Source organism: Teleopsis dalmanni, chromosome 2 (genome assembly GCF_002237135.1).
Source record: "Teleopsis dalmanni isolate 2A chromosome 2, ASM223713v2, whole genome shotgun sequence".
Taxonomy (NCBI): Eukaryota; Metazoa; Arthropoda; class Insecta; order Diptera; family Diopsidae; genus Teleopsis; species Teleopsis dalmanni.
In genome coordinates, this window is record NC_051847.1 from 190561529 (window position 1) to 190572307 (window position 10779).

Consider the following 10779-nt stretch of genomic DNA (forward strand, 5'->3'; position numbering starts at 1 on the left):
GATTAGTTATTATCAGGCAGTATGAAATGAAGTGAACAAATAATGTGATTAAAAAGCCTTTGATCATTTATTGATAGCTTCTTCTAAATTATTCTAATATTTTTTTTTTTTTTTTTTTCAATTCATACGTTATTTATTGAATCTTTCAATTTGGAAACTAACAATAAGTGATCAAATCTTAAAACTAAATTTATTTTTTTTTCCTAAGCCATTGATTTGGAAAAAATTATTAAGACATTAATTTATTTAATAAAATAAGATTGAAAATTAATATTAAAATTAAAATTGAGATTAAAATTAATTCAAGAAATCACATTCAGTTCAATTAAAGAAAATTTATAATATTTTAAATGAAATAAAAATTTTGAAGGTTAACAGATGTTAATGGTGTCCTTCTTTTTTAGACGTCTGTGGCCTTTGTTCAGTAGCAGCATGTAAGCTAATTGGTTAGGATGGTCTTCTAACTTTAAGAGATGCTGACGGCTACATCGAGCAGCTTCTTCTATTATTGTTGGCACGCTCAAATCTCTATGAAGGTTAGCATTTTTCAGAAACCACGGTGCACCTGTTATCATTCTTAGGGTTTTAGATTGCAGCCTTTGCAGTTTTTCAATATTTGATGGCATCGCTGTTCCCCACAGTTGAATTCCGTAACTCCATATTGGTTTTATTATCGACTTGTATAGCAAAATTTTGTATTCAAGTGGTAGCTTAGATGACGTGCCCATAAGCCAATGCAATGAACTTAATTTTATATTTATTTGTGTCTTTTTAGCCTCTATGTGTTTGTTCCAAGTTAAACGTCTGTCTAGATGTATCCCTAAATATTTTACATTGTCGCTTGAAGGTACTTTTTGCTCATTTATTGTAATATTGGGACAGTTTCCTGGTCTTAGAGCAAATGTTACATGGGTACATTTTTGTTCATTGACTTTGATACGCCATACTGATAACCATTTCTCAAGTTGGTGAACATGTTCTTGAAGCATGCGTTGTGCGATTGCGGGGTTTTTGTGTGCACTTAGTATTGCTGTATCGTCAGCAAATGTTGCAGTTAAAGTGTTTTCCGAAGTTGGCATATCACTTGTATACAGCAGATATAATAGCGGACCTATTACACTTCCTTGTGGAACTCCAGCTTTGATAGGACAGGGTTCTGAAACAAAATCTTTATATTTTAAAATAAAAGTTCTTCTGCTTAAGTAATTTTTTAACAAAAGGTGAGTGTTAACTGGCATGAGAGTTGTAATTTTATGTATTAAGCCTTCGTGCCATACTTTATCAAACGCTTGGGCTACATCTATAAATATGGAAGTGCAGTATTGTTTATTTTCAAATGAGTTTCTTACGAATGATACAATACGATGCACTTGTTCAGTTGTACTGTGTTTAGCTCTGAAGCCGAATTGATGCTCCGGAATTATTTCGTTAGCTGAGAGTATTGGCATTATTTTTGTTATTAGTAGCTTTTCAAATATTTTTGATAATATTGGAAGGACGCTAATTGGTCTGTAGGATTCTACTTTGGTTTTGTCCTTTCCAGGTTTAGGTATCATTGTTATTTGTGACATTTTCCAAAGTTTGGGATAATATCCTGTCCGTAAGATAGCGTTAAATAAATGCCTGAGATGTATAATGGCACATTGTGGTAATTGTTTCACCATTGTAACTGAGATTTTATCAGGTCCTGCTGCCTTTTTCGCATTGAGATCTTTTATAATTTTATTGATATTTTCTAGTTTAAAAATAAGGGGCCTGCTCGAAGGATATAGGTTTGTAATTGGTAAAGAAGTATTTTGTGAAGCATTATTTGGAGTAAATACATTTTTCAAGTGTTTTACAAATATTTCCCCTTTCTCTGAGTCACTTCGTGCCCAGTCACCATTTTCTAGTCTGAGAGGAGATTCATGCTGGATAGGCTGTTTGAGGTACTTTGTTGCCTTCCAAAGTGAATAATCCGTTTGTTCATTAGGTGCCAAATTGAATAGAAAATTGTCTAGGGATTTTTGATGTCTTTCCGCTAGTGCATATTTGAGTTCATTTGTACATTTAGCTAGTAAAACTTTATGTTTTGGGGATCTGTGCCGTTGCCATAGTCTTCTAGCGTTTCTCTTTCGTTGTAATAATCCCTCTATTGTTTTTGTCACACCGATTTTTTTGGGTTCTTTTTTTTCAATTCTTATAGAAGCTACTTCAACACCCATTGAGATTCAGAAAATTGGTTAACACAAGCATCAATTTCATTATTCACCTTTAACGAAGCATGTTGAGGTATATGACAAGAAACATATTTACGAAATTTTAACCAGTTTATATGTTTTGTTAGACATTGCGTTTGGATAGTTCTATTCTGTTGACTTTGCATTGTTATTATTGTTGGTGAGTGGTCTGATGACAGTTCAACTAATGGAAATGCGGTGATTGTTGATGGTTTAATATTTTTGCTTAGACCAAAGTCGATAAGATCTGGGACTTTTTGTCGATCAGAAGGCCAGTATGTTGGGTGTCCAGTTGAAATCACATTGAGATCTTCACTTTTCATAACTGCTAGAAGTTTCCGTCCTCTTGGCGTTATTAGCCTTGAACCCCAGAATGTGTGCTTCGCATTAAAATCGCCTGCGACCAGAAATTTAGAACCGAGTGTTTTAAAAAAGTTTTGGAAGTCTTGGACTTCTATATTGTGATTGGGTGGACAATATATTGCAGCTATTACGATATTTTCTCCATATTCATCAAATCGGATAGCTGTCGATTGTAGATAATCTTTGCTGAAGTCTTCTAAAACAAAATGTTTAAGTCTTTTTTTTATTATAATACCAGTACCTCCTCGAGCCATACCTTTGGGATGCTTGGTGTCATAAAAGCAGTAATTTGGAATTTTGAAAGCGTTTTTTTGAGTAAGATGTGTTTCGGACACAAGCATAATATCAATTGCATTACTAATTAAAAAATATTCAATTTCAAGTTTGTGGTTGTTTATACCGTTTGCATTCCAGTGACATATTCTAATGGAGTTGCTCATTTTTTCATTATTAGAGTTTGCATTAGAGCAGTTTGATTTTTTATAAGTTCTTGCATCATACTTTCCATACTATACATAAAAAGATTAAGACTTTGGATCAGTGTTTTTAGCGTCTCTTCTAAATTATCTACTGCTGGTATTGCCAATTGTTGAGGTTGAATATTTTCTCTTAATACATTTGCATAACTTTTGCCTTGAGAGATTGTTGCTTCTGTATTGTTTATTTGTTCTTGGTAGTAATTTTTTGGTGGCACAGCGTTTAATTGATTTTTGGGAAGAGTTCTCTGCTTAACTGCAACAAATACGGTACAACCCCTATAATTTGCAGTATGATTTTTGCCGCAATTACTGCATTTTTTTGCATTTGCATCTTCTTTAGGTTTTGGACATATGGAGGATTTGTGTAGATCTCCACATATTACACATACACTAGGTAAGGTGCAATAGGTTCGAGTATGGCCAAATTCTTGACAGTTAGTACACTGTATTGGATCTTTTCTTTTGAAAGGCTCTTCTACTGTTATCCTTCGATGTAAAAGATAACGAAGATTGTAAATTGGGTGCACTTCTCCTTTAGCGAGTTTTTTTGCGTTTGGCTCAAGTTCTACTTTAAATATTGGCTGAGGTGTTTTATTTTTGTTTTTAATATTAAAGATGGACTTTGCTTCAAATCCGGCTTCTGCTAAGGCTGCTTTTATATCAGCTTCCGGTACGAAGTGTTCTATACCTTTTATTACCACACTTAAACCTTTGCTACTTTTTAGCTGGTAGGTGTAGTAGCTTTTATTATTGGCATCAAAGAAGTTTATAATTTTTCTATAATTTAATTCATCATTTATTTGGATTTTTGTTTCATTAACATTTCCCTTCAGGAGTGGAATCACGTAGAAATGTTTATCACCTATTATGGATGTTATCTTCTTTAAAAGATCGTTCGAATTTTTTTCCCTTAGATAAATTGGAGGTGGTTTGTATTTTTTGGTATTATTTTCGGTATTCTCGTTATTTTCATCAGTTGATAAGATTTGAAATCTATTTTTATTTAAGGAGGCGCCGTTTTCAACTAATTTTGTTAGTTTTGAAATTTGACTAGATGGTTTTGTCATGGGGCTGCGTTTCCGCTTTGTTACAAGAATATATCTATCTATTCCTGTCTGAATTTTATTGCCGTTGTCTTGTTTGGCAGCATTTTGAATATTATTTTTATCTTCAATGCTGATAGACTCATGTTCGTTATGTTTTGTTGTGCAATTTAGCAACTTTTGCATACAAACATTTTTCTGCAACGTTTTTTCTGATACATGTTTATCATCGCTGTTTTGATGTGCAACAATTGTTGATGGAGAATTTGGCAGTGAAGATCCACATTCAGCACTCCAAGAAAAAGTTTTTGACTGCGCATGCGCTGTGAGAAGATCACTTTTGCGTGCAGAAGAAGACGGCAATAAATTAGTAAATTTATTTGTTTGCATACTTACTCCCTCAATAACTTGTTTAGTTTCGCGCTCAGGGGGAGAACGCTGAACACTCATTTTAGACCTTTTCTATTTGGCGCAATCTGTTGTTGTTTAATTTTGTATTGATATTAAAGTATGAAATAATTTATAACACACTTTCAAGCTCAAACAAAGCAATGGAATTTTAAGCGTCTGTCTAAGAGGATGCTATTTTGCAAAATTTTAGATTTAAAGACCCGCACTTTCTGTATTTGAACTATTTTAAAGCAGAGCAAACAAGAACGCGTCCGAACACTTTAAACTCACTCACTATTCTAATATAATTACAATTTTTATATAAATCGTGTCTTGCCCTTACCATTCTCACTTTGTTCGACTGAGTTTTTTATATAGCAAACAAGAAATGCTGTATGTGAACATTGTCTTGAATATATAACTTTAATACTGGAATTCCAAGAAGATATAGGAAATATAGTTTAATACGCTAATGTCTTTCTCGTGCAATATTATGAATAAGTCATTAAATAGTTAAGAATATAACTGAAACAGTTGAGATAAGTTTATTAAAACGACTTATAATAAAAATATATAAAATTATTATATATATATACTAGCAGACCCGACAGATGTTGAAATGACAGACAAATAATATAATAATTTTGTTATTCTTTATTTTGAAAAAACATCAATTTTTCTAAAAACAATTCGTAATAATCAATAATGTTTGTTTAATTTAATCTTAATGCGAGTTGATGAACAATATTTTTAGTCAATTCTTGAGGAGTATAAATCAATAAACTTGACGGTTTTCCAACACGAGAACACGCCACATATAATTGGCCATGTGAAAAGACCTGATTTTCTAGATCTATCCCACAAATCGACATTGTTTGACCTTGTGACTTATTAATAGTCATGGCAAATGCCAAGCGAATGAGAAACTGCAGGCGTCTGAATGGAATGGGTGAGTCTGAAGGAATCATTGGGATTCGTGGCAGGAGCATAATAGGTGAGCCAATTTTTAATCTTAAGTTATGTGATGGCATTCCTGGTAAATCCAGCGAATTTAAAAATTCAACAGGATGGTTGAACGATTCATTTTAAAGACTTTAAAATTTTTAAATAAATCAAAGTAAGCGTGAATAAATTTTAAATATCTAATATAAATGTATATGGATACCAAAAAACTGTATAATAATTTAAAAAAAATTATCCAGTGGACAAAATTGTGAATCTAAACCATACTTAAATCCACTTGAACACACACAAAAAATTTCATCAAAATCGGTTCAGCCGTTTACGAGGAATTCACTGTCAACACACGTACAGAAGAATTATATATATAAAGATAAAATAAATATTTGGGAATAATTTTTAGATAAATAATGAAACCTCCCACTTAAACCTCCACATTTAAAAACTAAACCCACTTTTAAAACCATTAGCACCTAACAACCATCTTTACATGAATTGTGTCTTTCATTTATATAATTCTGACTTTGTTTAATTGAATCTTCCTATAAATAAAAACTGTTATAATTTCTTGAATATTGAAAATAATTTTAATACTTGAATACGAAATACTTGAAACGAAATACAGTTTGATATGCTTTTGTTTTTGTTATACCATGTCATGAATGTGTCGAATAGATAAGAAAATTTATAAAAATAGGAATTATCATATAGACCCAAAAATTTCAGAAATAATCTATATATTTGACACTTGAAAAATTATTAAATTAATAAATCGTGATTTTAATTAAATTTCAGTTCATTTGATCTTTATTTGTTAATTTATAATTTTACAATAAAATTAAATAATTACACAATTGCTATCTTTCTTTTGTTTTCTAGAGATATTTTTTGTTGCATTAATTATTTTATTTTCTTGTTTTTTAAGATTTGTTGTTAACGTTATTAATTTATGTAAATTTTTTTTTTTATTAAATATAAATATTTTAGTTTTGTAAAGCCAAGTATAATATTCAATTAAATCAAAATAAATTTTTTTATGTGTAAATTTATTTTGAACATTATTTATATTCATTTTAAATATTCTTAAAAAATATGGCTTAGAAAATAGCGCAATTAAATGATATTTTCCTTCATAATAAATTTTTTTTACAGGCTTTTCTTTAAATCGTGTTAGTTGTTTGTAAAAAAATTTTTTTATTAATTAAAACTAAATTTAAATATATATATGAAAATTTAATAATTACATACATACACTACTAAAAGAACATGAAATGATACATTTAAAAAATACGAGCTGAGAATAGCTTAAATAAAATATATATATATAATAGGATGAATAAAATAATGTTATGATTTTGTACAGAACTGTAATATAATTGAAAACAATGACAGCAATGAACAATTTTTTTATGCAGTATCTGATATAAAACTTAAAATAATATAATTCCTTTTTCTTTTGACAAATAGCTTTAATATTATACTGAATATTTAAATAAAATGTATTTATTTACCATAAAATTTATAAAACAAAAATTAGTAATCATAAGTGAAGCTAAAACTAATATTCTATACAATACTAAATAATTTGTATTGCAATAGTTTCAATAAGATTAAAAATTAAATAGTAAATAAAATATCGCTGTATATGATCAAAATTTTAAATATTTTTAAATTTCAATATATGTATATTATTCTATTAAAATAATAAATTTATAAATATATTTTAGATTATTTTTTAGTATTAATATTAAAAGTGAAAAATTTTATTACTCTTTCATTTTCGTACTTTTAAATTAAAAAAAAAATTATCATGAATTTCATTATATCATAAATTCTATTGCAGTTTTAAGTTTTAGTTGAAATTTTATATAAATTTTAATTGGCAAAAGTTTTGATTTGGAAACTTTAAGATTCTATTTGCATTCGATTTTACACAGTGTGCACTTAAAACATATGACTTGCACATAGGATCTGAATCAAAAATTGTATAATATCTTAGGCAGCGATAAAGTAAATTGATACGACTTTGGTAAATTAAGAAAATAATATATCATCCTATATAATTAATATGTATATAGTTAGTATAGTATATCTCTTATATTATCTGATGTTTCTTTACAATACAGTTATATATCATGAAATTAGTTAAGTTTCATTTCGCATTGTGTACTTTTTGTTAAAAGTCTAAAATATTTCAATAAAAAAAAATTAATTACTAAAATAAAATAAATTTAATTCATTATAATAAAACGTTTTTAATAATAAAATATATGCGTTTTCTTTTTAAGCTTAATATGTAATTTTTATATCTTAACATTCATAAAACTTTTCACATACATATAAATGTATATATTTATATTTAATATATAAATTTTTATACACAACTTTGTTGCTACGAATCAACAATACACAAAATATTTAAAAATTAATAGTAGAAAATAAAATTGGTATGGTGGGTAAAAAATGTGTTCAAATAATTATATAAAGTGATAAATTTGTATAAAAATATTAACCAAATATATGTGTAAAGTTGTAAAAAATGATAGTAAAATATTTTAATTAAAAATAACACATGCAGTGAAAATACAAAAAAAAAACATTTTTAATTTATTATAAATATTCAAAATAGCAACACATCTAAGGTTTTCGTTTTATATATTTAAGCTCTAAATTATATATGCAATTTTTCATTAATGAATTTATTTCACCAAATTGCTAGTTAATTTATTATATTTAATATGAATTTATTTCTTTTACTTTATACAATGCTTTACAATTACACGTTTTAATATTTTATTTATATAAATATATTTAATCGTTATCTCTTTATAAATTGTGTACTTCTTTTCTTCTACAATTTATTTTTTTTTAACAGAAATATTATTTATTATATATTTTTACACTATTTTGCATTAATAATATTAATTTTTTAATAGCTATTTTCTTTGTATATTTTTAATACTTTACTTAATTTCAATTATATGTTCGCTTCAGGCATACATGTATTCAAACTAAAATATTTCTAAATAATATTTGCAATAATTTATATAAATAAATTTTTAAATTTAAATATTTTTTAATGTATAATTAATATAAAAATAATATTTAAATTTATAATTTTAATAATTTTAATATATTTGTAAAAGACCTAATATATTTAATCTAAATTATCCTGAAATATTAATTTGATATAACCAGAAGAACCATCAAGTGGCGTCGCACAAAATGGACAAACTGCCTGAAAACCATTTGTACCATGTGGTATATCAACATTAGCCCAATATCTGAAATTGCAAAAAAATCATATATTAAATTTAATTAATATTTACATTAAAATATTTACTAATCTTGTATACATTTATGTGTTCATTTTCATTATGAGATTTTTAATTAATATCATTTAGGGTCGCTATGCACGAATTTAATCGAATAGCTTAAAAATTGAAAGAATATTTTTACAGTTGAAAGTTTTTCATATTTCGAATCATGAAAGTACATTTAAGCTTACAAACAGACAAATAAAACAAATATTTTAATTTTTATTTAATTGCAAGATTATCTTTCCTCTGTTGATATTGCAGAAGCCATTGCAATGTAGCAAGCAAGGACATATAAGCATATCAAAACTTGCACGAAAGTAGTCTATGGGAATTATGTACGATAAAGTACATAATTCTTCTTTCTCTTTAACTCTAAAATTCACAAATTAGGGGTCAGGCTGGTATGCTGAGGAAAGCTAGCAGATAGGCAACGTTATTAGGAGTACAGCTGCAGTTGGGGCATATGTTCGGTATATTTTGGTTTATGCATGACAGATTGTTTAAAAAGTTTAAAAAGATATTTGGACTTATATTAGGCCAGAATAGTTCTTGCTGCGTACGGAAGGTATTTTTGAAGCTTATAGATTGTAGATAGAGGTCTGTTGTGTTAAATCACAACCGTGATCTGAAATATAGGACTAACCGCCAAAAAGTAAAATCGTCATTTCAACTTAAGAGCCAAGCCAACAAAATATCAAGTGAAGACAAAATTCGTTAAAACACGATTCAATTTGAATAGCCAATGAAGTTAGCAAATCAAAAGCAAAAAATATCTATTTTTCACATCTCTTACACAATGTTATTAGGTACAAATTTCTTCAAATTAATTCGTATATGATAACCTTGATAATATGGCATATATTATTGTTTTACACCCAGTTCTCAAATAGTTAAAGTTACTATACAAATTTAATATCAATTTCTTCTTATCTATTTTAAGTACAAGCAGAATACGCTGTCATTTTATATATTATATCATTTCCAAGAATCAAAGTACAAATAACTTTCGCTATCTCTAAAGAATCGATAGAAGCGCATTTATGAGTAAATATCGATACTTTTATATACTATTCTATTGCTTAACTTTTTAGTATTTATTTTTTTCCTTGGCTAGCATCACTATTACTGGTAAAAACTACAAGATCGAATATTTCATTTCTTGAAGCAAAAACCAAAAGAGCCGACTTACTATACATAGATATATAAGCCAACTAAAATTAAATTACAACTTCATTATAGCAAACAAAATACTATGAATTGGTCACTTTTTAGGAATCCATAAAATTTTTTAAGTGCTTGATCAAAGCACTATTATTAATTTGAGTAAAACAAAAGGTTTAAAAGGACATGCATTGGAATTGATTAACGTGAAAACATAGTTTTAAGTTTAATATAGAGTTTACATGTCTTTCTTGCGTCAGAAAATAGCTTAAAACAAGTAAAACTAATTTTTTTATTGCTACCTAAGTTACGGAAAGATTTAATTTGTTTTTAGAAAAGCTCAGTAAGTTATTTAACATAAATTTTGTTTACAAATTACTGTCTTCAAGATTAAAATATTATCATTGAAGATTAATAACTTAAGCTTTGTTATAAGTTCAACATACTTCCCTCATACGCATAATTATGATACAAAATAATTATAAATAAATTTTTTCTCAACTACAAATATTTTTGGATGTAAAAACCGATGTATACACATATTCATATATACAATATCTGATCAGTTATTTTATATGAACACTATATATATTACATATATAGTTAATCAATTTTATGTATTTATTTTCTTGTTATGATTTCAGGAAAAACTGGGTTCACATTCCCATCAAAATTTCGGTGCCCCTTCCAAAAGAAAGTTAAAAAGTAGACTTATATTTAAGGTTTCCAGAAGATTTTATGATTTAAAAAAATTTATTATGCAGGGTATCATCCAACGCTAACCTAAATACTTAATTCATAATAAATCATTTAATGTAAAATATACATTAAATGAATATGTATA